We start from the raw sequence: 19,005 nt of genomic DNA on the forward strand, positions 1-19,005 counted from the left end.
AGTCGAGTGTGTGTCTTGACCTCCGCCGAACCCCTGAGACTGACTCACCGAACCCCTGGGGTTCGATCGAACCCAGGTTAGAACCACTGCCATATACTAAGGAGTATGGATTATTTTGCTTCGTGAAAAATTTTATATTGTATCGCGTTGTGAATTGTACTCCTTTTTCTATGTGATTAGCTGTCAAAACTAAGCTTACTTATTTTTTTAAGTGTGATTAGTACGTTACCTACTTTTGTTTTGGTATTATTATTTAGTTTATGTGAAAACTATTTTTTAACTGTTTGAATATTTATGGTTTATGTGAATTTTGACTAATGCGGTGTGCGATTATTTTGTTTTGTTACGCCAAAGAAGTATAACTTCTAACGCAGTACACGCACCGATTTTTTTTTCTACGAGTATTTTTGTACAATATAAAATGTAATACTTACGAAGCAAACGTGACATTATATTCGATAATATATCGATTTTTATTTTATTGAAAATAAACGATTTATTTAAAATTAAATATAATAATTACAAGGTAAAAAGAACTTTTTATATACCACACTTTAAATTTTCTGTTGAATCATATAAACTTGACAATTCTATGTATTAATAGTTTAGGACAAGTAAGGCAATTGCCAACAAATCATTTTTTTGCTATTTTGCAACAAACATACAAATATGGAATATAATTAACTATTTCTTTTAATCAACGAATAATTCACATGATTTAAGAATGTACCATTCTGATTATTGAACATACATAATTTTGAAAAACACTTTCTGAGAAAATATATTATAACCAATAGAAAAAATCTTTTTGAAAAAAGTAAGCCACCCCGGCAGGGAATCGAACCCTCTTCTTCTTAAATCTCGATTTTAGATTTTTAAATCTTGTGAATTATTCGTTGAATAAAAGAAATAGTAAATTATAAATTATTAGCAAGTTCAAGTAAGGTTACATCATGAAAAATATTGGAGAAATCCACGACGTCGGTTAGTAATTGAAGTAATAGGTATCTACTTTGATTTAATAAAAACAAAAACCGATTGCCAAAGTAGCTTGATTTAGAAGAACGCTGATGATTGGTTATTAAAAAGGCCAATAGTTAAAGTTTGTCGCAATTAGTATGTCACTGCGTAGCATAGAGGTAAATGCGACGGACGGGGCGTAAACCCAGGAGAAGGCCGAGGCGGCTAACTTTTTTCAAAAAGATTTCTTTCTATTGGTTATAATATATTTTCGCAGAAAGTGTTTTTCAAAATTATGTATTTTCAAATATAGAATACTGAAATGTCATTTTGATTTCCATAGTATATTCCATTAGCACGTATATATTATTAATAATTTAATTGCTAGGACCACCCCCTTAGCAACCAATAATAGTGGATTGGATACGGATTTCTTCCGAAATAACTTTTCATACAAAACAGAATTAACTGAAAATGAATTCAATTCTACTTAAATATGGCTAAAAGTATTAAAAGAATGCACTGGCATCGTGTTCTGATATATTCTAAAAGTTTCAAATGTCTAGCTAGTCAGAAAGTTAGTAAAAAATTGATTACAAGATTTATACTGAATAAACGACCACCGGACAAACAATGAATTAGTCAAAAATCTTCACTATACGTCATTAGAAAAACTTAATAATACATTTTATCAATATCATATCACGTTACTATTAAATAATAATGTAGTAGTAAGATGAGATCATTGAATGAATGGATATTAAGTTTTTTTTAATCTTTGACTTTATTTTTTATTTCTTTTTAATATTTTTAGATACATATTGATTACCTACCTACTTATTTAAATTATATCAGTACAATAAAATAACTTACTAGCTTTTCACTTTGCTGCTTTTACATATCATAACAAAGTTGATGGTAGATTCGTTACACTGAAACTAGATGAATATATATTATGTTTCTCAAAAAAATCTTTACTTGCCAACAGTTTACAGCTCCTAGTTGCCCTGACAACGGACTGGTATATCCATTCAAACAAATGTGGAGTACATTTGGTAGCCTGATGCCAAGCAGTCTGCAAGAAGTGGCGCTCCAGCTGTACGAATCCAATAACGAGCGCGAGCGGGGTCATGGTATGGTTGTTACTGTTGGGCTTGTTGACATCTTAGAAGAGCTGTTCAAATATATGTACCAGTATCCGGCTTATCAGGTAGGTACCTAATTTAACGCCTTTCATTATATTGCTACCTTACTGTTGAGACCTCTTAAGTCCGATATTATGGAAAAATGATGTTTGTTCGACAAAATTTAAACAAACAAAAATGATATTAAAGATTAGCTTCCGATCGCAGATACTGTAACCAATTCTAGCTGCAAAATACACAATATGTAAATAGCGTATAAGTAAATTAAAGTAGAAATGCATCAGTAGCTGATGCTGAGTACCTCCGCTACACGAAAGTACATTGGAACATGTATATGTCTGTGAGCGATTGTTTCTCTTAAAGCCGGGCGACTCTCGAAATACATCAACTACTTTGTATAAGTTCTCCGCTAAAAGATGGCACCGCATGCTTATATTTGATATAATATCGTTCAGTTACTTGTACCTATACTGTGCTAAGCGGAATTCAAGATTCGAACACCCGATGATTTATAAACAATGGGAGATCTATTTTATAGCAGCTAATTTTTAGTAGCAGCCCGCAACCAATGTTTTATAATAAAACATTTTCTGCGTTACAGTTGAATTTATGCACACAATTTTAATATCGTGGCAAGTGCTAAAACATATATATGTTAAATAAAATAAAGTACAAAAGTTGCATCGGCCGGGAATCAAACCTAGGCCACCCGCGTGGCAGGCGAGCATTTTACCCACCAATATTTCCTATTTTTTGTGCCTTTCAAAAACCGCAAAGTCAACATTCAAAATCTGCATGCAAGTGAATCGTGGTATAAGTATAAATGAACGAAGTGTTCGTATATGGCATGTGCGCTAGATTAAAGGACTTCATTTTCATACAAAATACAAAATATGAGTGCCCGGGGTTCTCCAATCCACCATTAGCATAGCCAAAATCCTAAATGAAATTAATACAATTACTACTAGTACTTTTGAGACGCAATAGGTATTATGACGTATTACCAATTCGTCGCTATAGTACTTGTTTTCCGAATAGACCAAATGTCGATTGTTCAGGAAACGAAAAACAAAGTTCCCTGTCTTATATTTAAATATCAGTTTATATATCAAGCACTCTGTCTCCTTTTTATGATTGCCACATTATCCAAGAAGAGATTTGATGAATAATATATTAGTATAATTCATTAAACTAAGAGAAAATACGTTTTATGTACAAGTAAGCAATGTGGATATACGGATCATTCTCAGCGCTGGCTCCGAAAAGTGGATATTCGGAACAAAACAAGGACATTCGGAATGTAAGACCGTAGCGTATCGTTGCATGGACCACGGTATACCGTGTGGTCAAAAAGTACAAACTTAAAAACTTAATATTTATTTACGTAATTTTTAATAAATTTACTGATAGGTACATGATTTTTTGTAAATAGGTGATCAAGTTATATCAATGATCGTTTTTACCTAATTTCATAGGTAATATATAAAATAGGGGCATGTGTTATTTAATAACCATTGATTGCGAATATTCTATCCTGAGTATAATATTATTATATAAAATATTCACTCACGAAACCAGAATTAATCTTAATAGATCGTACATTTACTAAAATATCTATTGGATAGCCAATAGTATTATAATTATACTTAATGAAAATACAATCAAATGTACTATTCAATGGAAATCCACAAAAAAAAATAGGTATAAACATACATCTTATTAATAAATGAGATTAAATATTCGCGTACATTTTAGCATGAATAGATAAAAAGTAAATTAAAAACAGAAAAAGTTTTGATTGTAGACATTAATAATAATTAATTTTTAAGACAGTAGTTACCGAGTCACACTGTACAATTCGTATGACCGTTGGGATATTATCTCTGTTTCTCAGTACAAAATACAGTAATTTAGGTTAAAATACTTACTTCCATAACTCTGCTGTAAAAGTTCAGAGCGAACTGGTGATGTACCAGACAAGATTGATAACTTTGAATTTGATAAATTCACTATTTAAACGATAGAAACTTAAAATAGCACAATAGTAGTCAACATCGCGCGCTTTGAAAGACGAAAAACAGACATCAGTCACATATGAAGTGAGCGACATTAGAAGTAGACAGCGCTATATGAAAGCGATATGCGAGAGTGAGACCGAGCTATTCTATTTGACATTCGGAAAATAAGCACAAAGCAATCGTTGCGAAACATGGCGTATTCGGAGTTTTTAAAAAAATATCTCTGTTTCTACATGAAAATATACAATTTTTATAAATGATTTCGGTGTAGTTAGACAAAAGAAATATAACTGCATTAAAATGTCGATTTTGACAAAAATGGATATTCGGAAAACAAGTACTATAGCGACGAATTAGTATGGAGATGCTTCATAACAGATTTCATAAACAAACAATCGTATAAACGCCAGAGCTAAGTAGCAGATACATAACACTTATAATATGTTTTGGTTTCCAAATCTTCAGTGTAGAACCACTGCCTCAATTCAGCACCCTTACAAAACATAAGTATTCCTGAAAATAAATCAGCCGATGTACAAAAATACTACCACGTATCTCAGTAACGGGTTTAAGAGCGTCACGATGAAAAGACTGATTTAGAGGGTCCCCGAGATGAAAAATTAAATAAAAATCAAAATCACATCCATTACAAAAAATAATTATGAAAATGATTTTTTTGTGGACAAGTATCATCTTTTCGAGTGGTTGGTTACTTTATGTGCCGCTTTAAAGATTTTGGCATAACTTGATAATTGTGTGATTGGTTTTAACTATTTCAAGGCCACTTTAATCTTTTGACAAATCGATAGTGTCATCTACGTCAAAGAAAATCGCCGCTACTGATGCCGTGTATGTTCGAGAAGTACCTATCGAGATAAGCATGTAACTGTAAACTCAATCGGTAGATTCTGAAATATAGAAAGTTTCATGCCGGATGAAGAGAGAAGATATTTTGGATGACAAATTTAATTGACAGCGAGTCTTCGAAGGGCTCTTTTAGGTTTTGTCCAAGCGCTTTTCCTTAAAACGAATTCATTCAGAATCCGAATCGGGTAATTTATATTTTGTTTTCCTGGATGATAATTCTACTTTCTTACAGGTAAGCGAATACTGACCTTGGCTGACTACGTAATTGCTTAGGGCTCGGATTTTGCAGACGGCTGGACGACCGGAAAGAGAATACTAATTAAATTTGTTAAATTATTTTTTTTTCAATTTTCAGTCATGGAATATACTTACTACAGTTAACATCCATCACCGCTGTTGTGATGAGCGAAATAACATTCTGCAAGAAATAGTGGACACCAGGATTGTCAAGATAAGGGAAAGCGCGCAAGATCTGATTGATAACAAATATCACAGTTGAAATAAATTATACTCATACCTTATAATTTTTCTCACCAATAACTCCACAAACTAGATGGTTTAATAAAATATAATTACTATTCGTTTGGGTAACTTTGTCCCATTGGCTTCTTTGATCGACATGTTAATATACAGTATCGGTCAAAATTAGACGATGGAATCAAAAGTACCCGAGATGACCGTCGTAACTACCAGAATTGCATATATATTTTTTAAATATTGCGCTCAAAATAAAAACTTCATATTTTTACTATAATATACATAATTTTGAAAAACACTTGAGGATAATGCGCGGACTGGGCGTAAACCTAAGATATGCAGGTTCGATACCTGCCGGGTAGCTTACTTTTTTCAAATAGATTTTTTCTATTGGTTATAATATATTTTCTCAGAAGAGTTTTTCAAAATTATGTATGTTCAATAATTAGAATGGTACATTCTTAAATCTTGTGAACTATTCGTTGAATAAAATAAATAGTACCTAATTAAAAATGTATACTATAATTTTGATCAATCGTTACCCAGTTAAATAAAAAAATTGAAAAAATGCTATGTTTTATGTTATTTCATTATGGATAGGTACTACCTAAACATCAGAATCGTCAATTAATATCAATAGAATAAATGTCATGAAATCCACAACTTACTTTTAGTGTGTTGACTCTAAGCGCTCGTCCAGCGTACGCTCGTTCGGCGGAACGTTGAGCGGCGCGTGCAACTCAAACGTATAACCGTGTATGAAAATGTTCGTAGACAATGTCTTTTTTGGTTATACATTTGAGTTGCGCAGGCCGCTCAACGCTCCGCCGAACGTGCCTACGTTGGACGGGCCTTAGCAATGGACAAATAAATGCGGGGCTCAAAATATAAGAGCGCGATGCAGACCACACTGCACGCTTCGCGCCTCGCTACGTGATTATTAGTTAACTAGTGAGTCTTCAGGCGAACAAACGTGTTGGTTATTTTTATTGTGTCACCTAGTGATTTTCCAAGATGGCGGACGTTTCTTCAGTATGGAAAACGTCAAACACCGTATGTTTCGAGGTTATGAATAATGACGCCTGGGATGAATTGACATTATGCACCCAACATATTCGAATTTGAGACTTTCGAAATTTTAAGCTTAAATTCTCTGTGAGAAGTAGCTTTCTGGTTAGTTTTGAGAGTGACATATCGTTGTTGACTTGAGCGCTCCCAAATGACAAATAAATTTGTACCTAAGTACGTAGCGTGCAATATGGCAGTAGTGTTTTTAGTAGACAAGCATAGCAAAGCATGTTCAAATTAAAGTTTATAGAAACAATGACAATTTACAACACAAATGAACACAATTAAGTTTTACAGTTTATAACTACATACACATTAAAGATTAAGAGTTGGTCACGAAACAATTATAAAATTGTTTATTTTTTAAATTAATTAATAAACAACGCTTGGTAGGTATTTCACCAAATGTTTGCGGAACATCAATTAATTTTAAACACACGTTTATCTTTTTATTCGCATGAATTCGCGCGGCTACACAATGATTTATGAAATTTATCCAAATAAATTTCCTGGATACTGGTTTATGGCACAATATAATATGTACGCAGGCGAACCTCATATAGGCCGAATTAAAAAAAATAATCACCAAAGATAAAAAATTTAAAATTATTATTTATTTTTATGTAGTCAGTCCAGTATACAGCCCGCAGATAGCGTTTTGAAATTATTTAGACAAATAGTTTGGGCGCCTTGTACAGCCGTAAAAAAATAAATACCTAGTCCAACGCGTCACTTAAAGTTAAAAAGTTTTATATAAATGTAGACGAACACAGACGGATGCTACGGCGTAGAACTTTTATAGATTTCTACGCGTGGAAAATAGACTGACCGAGTCAATTCCTATTGATACAAAAATTGATTGAAAAGTAGGTAAAACAGCAAAATTATAATTCGCGGAGTTGGTACGCAGTAAGACTGCTGTCCACCTCTGCCAACCAACGACCTCGTCTTACTGACCTGCTTCTCTCTTTTTTGACCCCGTCGCACCTCCCTGATTGGTCGATCATATCAGGCAAAGAAACCTTATCCATCAATTTTAGACTAGTTATGGGTAGGGTAAGAGGTACAATGATGGGCCAGTTAAGCGAATTGCTTGCTTTGATTCGTCAGAACAAGCTTATTAATGCGGTTTTATTAAAATGCAATTTTTTTTCGTGTTTACAAAGCATGTATATTGATATTTATATGTACATATTTTATAATACCAAACTTGGTTATTACAAAAAATATAAAAGAAAAAAAAATCGCAAAAAGTACAGTGATCGGCCACTTTCTAGACAGTGATGGGCCACCCGTCTTTTTCTGCATAAATTAAACAACTAAGGCTTACTTTTCAATAAAATATTGAATAAAGGTGTCTAATCTTATGATATAATCAACAAACATACTCCTTTATCTCACCGTTGATGTAATAAAAGAGGATAGAGTGACAGAGAGTGGATTCTAAGGTCTTAGAAAATTATTGACCTGTCTGTTAAATACTTCACCACCCGAGCCACCAAATAAAACATCAATCTCAATTGGGACATAGACTTGCTGAGATTTTGGAACGCAATTTGAATGGAAGCTATCTTTATACACTGAACATTCTAATTTATTAAGATGTTTTATTATTATTTCACAAATCGCACAACGATTTTGGCCGCCATTTTTAAACTTTATTATTTTTGATTGCCTCTAATTTCAATTGCTTCATTAAAATGTGCTGTTTTTGCCTTTATTTTTTTTATCTTCCTCTGCACTTTTCTTGTTTTCCATTTTTTGGTCTTAAATATCTCTATATTTTTGCGAAGTGGTGGCGAATGGAACTCTTTGTTAAACATGTTTATCGTTTATTTTTGATATCTGAGGCCATGATAATGTTTGAATTAGAACTGTAGATATATTTACCATATTTTCATTTATTTTTTGTATGCGTTCAGTATCTATTGCCATGTTGCATTCTCTCTCGGCACTGACACATTAGATACATTTAATTGGGTTATATTTTCTATGCTCTAGCTAATGTCAAATAATGACTTAATTTGATTAAGTTTTTCCGCAATCGGTAGATATGGTATAAAAAATGTTTTATCTGTTTACCTCCGCTAGTATTTTGAATATTTTTAAGCTTTTCATCTGCTTAATTGCCCACTACATTCGTAAAATCTTTAAGGATGAAAACAGCATTTTGCGATATTTTGCAGCTTTAACAGTTATATATATGGGCTGAAGAATCCTAGGTGCATTAGTATTATAGTGCTATAAGGCATAAAGCCCACCAAGAAAGCGCTCGGTGCGCTCACTACTGAGTAGCCCCCCTCCCGCCCGCGCATTACCCTTCACCTATGTAATAAGGGGCTCAAGCAGCACAAAATAATTATTATTATCAGCGTCTCTCATAACAGTCATAATAAAGCAATAAAAATATTATTAAATTTCTCGGGGCTTGTAATTAAAATCGGACACGCAATAACTAAACAAAGAGTTCGCTGTTCTTAAATAATGGCTTCTCGCCCGTCGCATCGACGACGTTTCGAGGAGCGTGATTTTGCTCGCCGTTTTCAATGAATAGACTACGTTGTATTTTCGTTAATTCGTATCGCCGAGAAGCCAAAAAACGATGACTCATGGGGCAGGCGGGCATAATGCGTCGTCAAATCCAGTGTGCGCTGGCGTATTTGATTACGTTGTATTTTCGTTGATTTACGCGCCACTTGTGAAATTTTGCGCGAGATCCCCACTTGCTGCGTTAAGTGGGTTTTACGCCTTAGATGTATTTCACATAACATTTTAGATTAGATAAATAATAAGGAAAACTCTATACCCAGAGCAACCAGATTCGGATAGAAAATATTTCCAATGTATTGATATCGATCGTGGCACTCCGATTTTTTTTTGCAACTTCACATAGTGATCCCCCATTTTTATAAAAGTATGCAACAGCATCATCTATAGTTTTAACATCATATTTTAAACTTAAATTATTCAGTATTTTGATATTCTGATAGAAATGGGAAGTTAAATGTTTCTAAATACAGCGATCGGCCAGTACAGATTCAGTGATCGGCCACGTGGCCAACGACTGTTTAAAATTAAAATAACATAAAAATAAAAACGACAGGTACCATAGTGCATTATAAATATTGTATTTAGCATAAAAAAGTTAATTAAAAGTAAAAAACCATTTTTTCAGTCATGGGCCAGCCCGGCCCATCATACAACTGCTACATATTATATTTAGTGCAGTAAATGGCCACCCAGCTAGATGTGTCATTTTAATTTAAAATAGTTGTAGACTTAACATAATTATATGTTTGAATATCCAGCATAATGATTATTAAATAAAAAGTATAATTAGTAATATAGTTAAAGAGATCTTACCTTCCAAAGTATGTTATTTTCTTAACAAAAAGTTAAGCGATTGTCAGAAAAAATGCAAAATGTGTGACTTGGTATACAAAATGGTCACTTATAAGGTCAGTCCTACTACCTATACAGGAAATAATGCGCTAGAACCGAAGTATAATATGATGTTGTGAGTCACATATAGGAATAAATACCCATAACTTAGGTTTTTAAATACCTATGTTTTGTGTTTTACTGCTGAGTGGCCCATCACTGGAAGGTGGCCTACGATTGTACCTCTTATCCTATTCCCCCGAAGTGGGACTTACGTCTTTGGATTTAAAAAAAAAATTAACATACTGGGTACGTTACTTTTAAATCGTTTAGAATTAATAGCGCGAAATTCGGGACATGTATCTATAGTCTATGGTCGGGACTATGTTTCAGAAATTTCTCAGAAATTCTGCCCCCAAACTCACCCATACAAGCACGTCTAGGGGCTGGCGGCTATATCTGCTTCGGATTCGGCAGGGGTATAATATGCTGGATTTGCTTTAGTGCACGAAGACTTCGTATACTACACGTTATTCGTTACACTTCCTTTTACGAGATTTTATATACAGCGGATCACAAACAAAATAAAATAATACCTATTGCATGTAAAAATATTTATCAGAAAAACACTTTCGTAAGGAAATTCCGTGATACATAATATGAGGTACTTATCAACCTTAAGCACCAGAGACACAAATTTAATTATACTTTCACATGGCAATATAGAATAAGGTAGTATTTTTTTGAAATACGCCATTTCTTTTGGCATTTCCCAGTGGTTAAGCTACAACATACGGCCGTAGCCATAAATTGACAAACTATAACTGACGTAGGGAGTAAGATCATGTTAACGCGCGTGTTTGAACATGTACCTAGTGTTCTTAGTTTACTAATAATTATTATACAACCATCATTATTCGTCGGATGTTTATCACACTTGAATGGTCAAAGATATAGGTTATAATCAGTGTCTATAGAATTATCTTCAAATATTATGTGTTAATCTTGCCCATTTTTGAATAATAAAATGCCTAATTCTTGTCAAATTTGGGATCACAGAGATTATCAATATAATTTTTTATCGTAAATATTTTACTATAATAATGTCGATATAAATTATACTGATGATTTTATAAATGCGTTTAAAAATTAATAAATGTAAAAAATCTTAACACCACTGCACATTTATGTACTGAAATATGACTATATTCTAAAACATTAGAGCGAGAGGTTTAAAAGAATACTGTTTTATGTAATAAAAATACTTTATGCAGTCATCAAATGTTTAAAATAAATATAAAGGATAATAAGGCTTCAAAATTATATAAATTGATTATTTACAACGTTTAAGGAATGTCTTGGATCATGCTTTGAAAATACCATAAAAGCTCCATTTTGACCTACGCGGAGCACGTGGGCCGTTAAGAGTAATAACTTAATTCATATTAATTACTATTTTAGACTAACCATTATCAGTTTTGAACAACGGCATACGGTGAACGTTTGTACTTACCTTGGGGTTATTTGATTTGCTCCCCAGTATGCGTATACCAACGCTAATGCATTCACATCCTTTGTAGAACGACATTTATACCGCACGGACGGGATGGCACTGAGTCACACAGCTTTCTTAATTTATACATGAGGTATCACCATGAAATAGGGCGTGTTTAATTAAATCAATTATCTTAATACCGCGTAATCATCATTATGTTATTACATAATGCTTACTTTGTTTATTTGTATAATAATAATAAATATCTCTATAAAATTGTGATGGGTTTATATGGGTAAAATAAATTAAATAGTTAATTTAATAATGTAATTAAGTAGGAAAATCATTATAAAAATGATAAAAATTTTGTAATTTTTGATATGATTACATGTGGGGATGGTTCCTACAAACCCTTAAGGTAGAGTCGCTCCCGGGTAAATGTATAGGAAAGAGCGAGACAGGGAGAAAACGTATTAACAAGCGACAAGGTGAGAGAAAACATACACGTTAACGCAAATTGAAAAAATAACCGACTATAGATGGTTACAGTGCAGTACTATCATTAATGGAGGATTAAACTACATTACAATAATTTATTTGTGACAGGTTGGCGAAAGGTTATAAAAAAGTATGGTGCGGTCAGAGAAAATCATGCCTCAGTTTAAAGCGCAGGTATTTACATATTCTCTTTCTCTCACCCCTTGTAGCACGGAGATCACGCTGGCATCCACATTGTTAATTTGAAAACAACATTTACGAAAGTTAGTTAGGAAGTATCCTTTTTAGTGTGGCCAATATATAAAATGAAGTGCCTAGTTTCAAAAGCCCCTAAAACGATTTTAGGTCGTACTGAGAAAAATGAGAAAAACTATTTTAGGTAGTTTTGAAAAAAAAATGAGATAAAATCATATCTATTAAATTCGTCGTCGCGCTTGCAAAATCCGCTATGTAATAAAACACAACTTTTCAGGAGAAGGAAAAAACTGATTTTTTTTACAAAGCAAATAAACTGAAAATTAGATAATTACTTCAGATTCAGTATACATGATATTTTATAATATAATATTTAACACTTTAGTCGTAATATTTTTTTTGTGGGTAAAAGGCACATAGGTAGCTTGTTTTATTTGGGTCTTTAAATCCGTTTTGTGGTTGAGGCAGCACATAGCGGATTTAAATCAACGTGTATTTTAGACATAGCGGATTTTTCCCCGGGTAAAAAATGATAATTGCATAATTTAATGATATTAATTCTATGCGTAAAACATCTTTAACCAAGCCAATAGTCTGTATCAAACAAACCTTTATCGTCCCAGCCCAAATTTGACATATAAATAAGTAATAATTATCGAGTGAAGGGGAAATAAAAATATCCAGAATAGGATGGATAAAAAATTAAACAATTTTATTATAGCACATCGAGAAAGTTACATTAGATTATAATAAATAATTGTATACCTACCTACTTACCGGGCTTTTAAAATTAACAATCTTCTTTAAGTTAACACAAATAATTGTGAAATGAAATGTTATTTTACACTTTTTTATTGTTTAAATATTATTTGTCGACAAACGTAAATAATCCACTATGTGCACTAGCGCTTGTAGTAAAAGGCGCATTCTGAAGCAAAGATCAGTGCAAACTCCGTCATGTGTCATTAACAGGCGCAATTAATAGTAACTTTTTTTACTTTAAAATGCGATATGTGACCAGAATATTCATAGCGTATTTTGCAACCCATTTTTAAGTGAAAATACATAGCTTATTTTGCATTTTTCTAAACTAGCGTTGATATTAGAAAATGGGTTTTACAGGCCCGTCCGTCGCGTCTCGTTCTATCACATAGCGTTAAAATGTAAAAACGCAAAAAAAATGTTTGTCGGATTTTGCAGGCGCAACGACGCCATGAACTTTATGTATTTATTTTTTAATTCGTTACATTCTAAGGAGTATTTTGGCTTTCCATTTTAGGCGTATTTGAAAAGCACACCCAACCATTTTAGCACGTTTTCAAATTTACCCTAATTTTTGATCATACGTATTGACGGTTTTTGACGTTTTTAAAGGTCAATCTTTGGCCATCATATAGGTAAAAAAAATATCCATTTAAATACATATCTAACTCAAAAGTTTTCAAAAACCGTTTTAGGGGCTTTTGAAACTAGGCGATTCAAATATGGAATCCGTACGGCGACCAAATTAATAATATGGCATCATTCTTCTTTTTAATCCTGTTTGTTACACTATTTTTTTTTAGTTTTTCTTCTAAAACTAAAAGTCTATGGCGTAAAACCCACTTAACGCAGCGAGTAGGGCACTCGCGCAAAAATTCACAAGTGGCGCGTAAATCATCGAAAACACAACGTAATCAAATACGCCAGCGCACACTAGATTTGACGACGCATTGTGCCCGCCTGCCCCATGATTCATTGTTTTTTGGCTTCTCAGCGATACGAATTAACGAAAATACAATGTAGTCTATTGATTGAACACGGCAAGCAAAATCACGCTCCTGAAAGCGTCGTCGATAGACGGGCGAGAAGGCATTATTTAATAACAGTGAACTCATTGTTTAGTTATTGCGTGTCCGATATTTTGCTGGTAGAATGATGTTATCGTGAATATTAATTACAAGCCACGAGAAATTTAATAATATTTTTATTGCTTTGTTATGAGAGACGCTGATAATAATAATTATTTTGTGCTTCTTGAGCCCCTTATTACATAGGTGAAGGGTAATGCGCGGGTGGGAGGGGGCCTACTTCGTAGAGAGCGCACCGAGCGCCGCTTTGGTGGGCTTTATGTCTAAGACTACTTGTAACTATTATAAAATGCTTTCTTATAGCAATTATTATTCTTTACGAAACCATTAATGTCAGGCTGAAGCCAGTTTTGTAGGCAATTGCTTACAGGTGAATTGGGCCGTACTCGGACATAAAAACGCCCCATTGAGTATTTTTTTTATCAATACTTTAGTTTGCAAGCAATTTATGATGAACGTATTTTCATTATGAAAAGTTCCCGAAATAAAAACTTTATAAGGATTGAGAGTAAGAAAGTATAATGCAAATGGAAGTATTTTATTTTTAATAGCAATACAAAAAACACATAATATTTTGAAAAATTAAACACAAATCGGTTAATATACGCAATACGTCCATGTTTACAAATGGGTAAATCTTAGAATAAAAAAATATGATCTTGTGTTGTTATATTGTTCATATAAGTATATAAAATTACATATTATTGTTGTTTAAATAAAACTGTTAAATACAAAACACAGATAATATGTTTAAAAATAATTACACAGTTAATTATAAACAAAAAAAAGTTAATTATATTAACTATTCACTAATGTGTGTATGTGTATTTTTTAAATATTTTATGAAACAAAAATATAACATGGGTTTGTTTTCGACATTGTTTATACATAAAATAACTTACTGTTTATATACAACTATTACACACAAAATACAGGTATATATTGAAAATTTGATTATATAGTTAATTACAATAGGTATTTATCTCTTTCGCATAATATAATCAGAGAAGCGTTGCATAATATATTAGATAAATAATATATTCATGAACAAAACGATTACATAATATTACAAAATTGCCACATATACTCCATTATATGCTTCATATAAATAAAATGAAATATTTGGTACGTATTCTTAAAAATATATTTAACTCTGAAATGAATTATAAATGTATCTAAATAATGAATGTCATTAACTAGTACTAATATTTTTTACTTTGAAAAACAAATCTTATATTTTGGTTTCAAAATAATATTACGAGTACGGCCCTGGCACATGACATTGGAGAGTAAACATGTTGATGATTGACATAATTATTATTGTAACAGATGTTTTAGGAAAAACTATCAATGTATAATAATTAATAATAAATGCATATATTGTTCCGAAATGCTGTTACTCCTTTATATTCTTCCATTAATAAACACTTTTTTGGCCGAATAACATCTGAAATCTTTGTAAAATACAATACTCAACATACAACAATATCCGCCATGTTTTTTTAAAACATAAAAGCAAACGATTGTGAAGTAGCAGCTTACCGTAATACCAACAGACTTTTTTTCTGTTTCGTATTGCTTCGTACGTGTTCGTAAGAAAATTATGATTTGTGTTCACTCTCCCAGAGTCTAATCTCTGACCTAAAATCATTCATCCCTATCGTATAGCGTGTCTGGAAACTTATATGTATGCAATTCGCCGTATCACACTTCACCGTAAAATGTTGTTTCGGAAATATATGGCCGTATATTAAAGATCGTCCAACCTGTTTGGGTTGTAAAGTACTGTCATAAAATTCATGTCTAAATCAAACACGGTTCTTTTCGGTTTACACTTTACAGGAAGCCAGCAGCAAACAAATTTTTAATATAGCCGATATACTGGATTATTTGTTATGTTAGGTTTTAATTCTTGAATTCATGAATTTTGCCAAAATCAGGCATGGAAATTGAATTATTCTTAATATTGAATCTAATAAAATTGGAGACCGTATGCTATAGGGCAAGGGGGGCAAACTGCGGCCCACCGGGTATTTTTTTGCGGCCCGCCATCATTAATTGTACTTGTGATTACGAATAACTTTTTTATATATTTTTTTTAAACATTTTTAAACATTTTAAACATATATATATATATATATATATAAATATATATATATATATATTATAATCTTTATCATAGTCAAATTCGATGGCTTAGCTTGGGAATTTTTGGAAACGGATTTTCCCAAATTAACTGATTATGACTGGATTTGTGATTTTGCATTTTCTCTGGACATCGTAATATATATTTAAATACTTTTAACTCCGCGTTGCCAGAAAAAAAATATTTGCCCATGATATGGTAAAAAGTTTGAATGGATTTCAATTAAAACTCAAGTTATTTCTTCGACAAATATCGAATAACAACGTGGACCACTTTCCAACTTTGAAGTTGCTGAATATACTAGAATATAAATTTGAAGAATATGGTAAAATTATTAAATGACGATTTTTCAGAAAGATTTGGTGACTTCCGAAAAATTTAGTCAAGTTTAGCAATAGTACGCTATCTATTTTCAATAGATATTGATAGTGTACCGACAGAGCTACAACTTGAGATTATTGATCTGCAGTGTGGCACTGATTTAACAGAATTGCATCGTCGTGAAGAAATCTCCAAATTTTACAATGCCCTTAATTCAGACAAATTCGACCAACTTAACGATTATGCAAGAAAGAAGTTCGTTATTTTTGGATCACCTATATATTATGTGAACAAACATTTTCGATCATGAACCTCAATAAAAATTCTTTACGATATCTCCGATACCAATTTACAAGTAGTTTTGAGAATATCAACTACAAAATTAACACCCGAATTTAAAAAAATGTTAAAAATTTACAACAGTTTCATTCTTCTCATTATTTTTTTTTTGTAATGCTTATTTTTCGTGATAATAAATAGTGTATATCTAAAAATGGTATTTTACTTGCGGCCCGCCGCTCATTTTGAATTCTTGAATTTGGCCCTCCATCCAAAAAGTTTGCCCCCCTGCTATAGGGTCATCTCTTTCCGATAGAAAGCTCACGGCGAACTGTGCCACTGTGAAATGTTTTACGTTCAATTTACATTTGTAACCATCGTATAGAGGCGTAAACACATTGACTGCTGACTAGATAATTGCTAATTAATTACCAAATTTGAATAGCATGCCAATTATATAGAATGACCACCAAATTGTTACGCTTTGCTTAAGCGTATTGGAATGTAATACCATTAGGGTTGCGTTGCCTGAGAAAATTCAAGGACGAGAATGAATTAAATTTAGCATTAGGCTTTGTATTTATTTTTTTAACAAACAAAATGGACATGCGAAATTGTCCACAGAAAAAAAAACTTCGCCTAGAATTCAAATCGATTCATTTCTGCTCAGCTTTGTTGGTCAATGGCCTCTAAAAATTTGTATTATTATGCTTCCTGGTTAAGGTTTACAAGCGCCATCTTTAGATTAATAAAGCCTGAGCATATCTTTTTGCACAAGCAACGAGTGGCCCACTGTTCAGCTGTCAAAATCAAATCCCAGAATGCTTGACATATTGATTCGCCCTTTCTCGTTTCAAATTGAATTATAAAAAATTCTCAAATCAAATATATTAACTATCAGTGTTATTTATAAATAATATACATTCCTGTTATTCATCAGCTGCCAAAGTCAGACTAGTCCTTCACACAAAAACCAGTGGTAATATCGATTTCCAAAAAATATGTAGCATTAATCTATGCGTTACATTTGTAAAAGGTGTGTTAATGCTAGTGTATTATTTATCATGTAACTCATCTATCCAAATCAAACCATTCCCTGTGTGAACGCGACAGACGCGTCAGTATGAGCACTCTATAGAACAATGTCAGGTCATCCATAGACAATAACGGGAGGGGCGAAAAAGTAGGATCAGTCGTTGTGAATGTATCGGCTTTCTACTTGAGTCGGCAATGGGTTTACCCCATTGATATACTACTAGATGAGCAGTTCCCATACAAGTGTCATTTTAAAAATGTACCACAAAAGATATAACGAATATCGTCTTATAATATTTCCTTGTAGGTATAATGCGTTAAGACCGTTAACATGGATTCCCGAATTTCACCCGTATTGCCCTGGCTGTAAAACTATAGTGAACCTAAGGGTGGCTGCAACGCAATAGTACAGACAGAGCAATACGGGTGCATTCGCGGACTATTAGTTAGGAGTAAATGCAAGCTATACCGGGCTTACTCAGTAAGTTTTATCAAAGGCCGACTTCGCTTATATCTTGTGCGTCATTTTAAATGAACATGTATGGAATGCTCATCCTAGTAGTATATCAATGGGTTAACCCATTAGCCGAGTCAAGGACTTTTTTCCTGTGACAATCCCGGCCAAACCGGCATGATTGCCAACCCTAAATACCATTTTCGTGATCGCTATATTTTATTATTTAATAAATAAAATAATAAAATACACGTGTATTCACCTGATAACATGTCGTGACACGCTAGTAACTTAGTATTTATTACAAAAAAATCGTAGTTTATGTGGTATATAAGCCGCTTTCATATTTACAACTAGCATTAAATTGTATGTGGTTTTTATATTTAATATAACATTATATTATAAAAAATGGGATCTTTTTATATATTCTGTGCAGTGATTACCGTGGCTTGTTTAGGATTTGGAGTGGTAAGCAATTGTTCATTCATTTTCATCATTATGAAAACAACTGATTGTGAAAACAACTGAATTTAGTATTGAATTTATTAGTTCCGCGGTGGCACGCGGCTTAAGCGCCGGTCTATAGTATCAAGGGTCCCAGGTTCGAATCCTGGGTCTGGCAAGTACACATATTGTTTTTCAATTTGTGTATGAGTCAGAGTATGGACCTAATAGGTTGAGCAAGTGGCTGACATCCATTTCTCGTAAAAATAAAATCTGTTAATACAAACCTCCACTCTGTGGGGGGGCATATGATCCTATTAGAATCGAACATGGTCGAAAGAAGTAATCATTCATTGAAATTTCGAGAATTCT

This window comes from Rhyacophila brunnea, unplaced genomic scaffold, assembly GCF_057557595.1.
Source record: "Rhyacophila brunnea isolate RB1 unplaced genomic scaffold, BYU_Rbru_1.0 scaffold_12, whole genome shotgun sequence".
NCBI classification, from domain to species: Eukaryota; Metazoa; Arthropoda; class Insecta; order Trichoptera; family Rhyacophilidae; genus Rhyacophila; species Rhyacophila brunnea.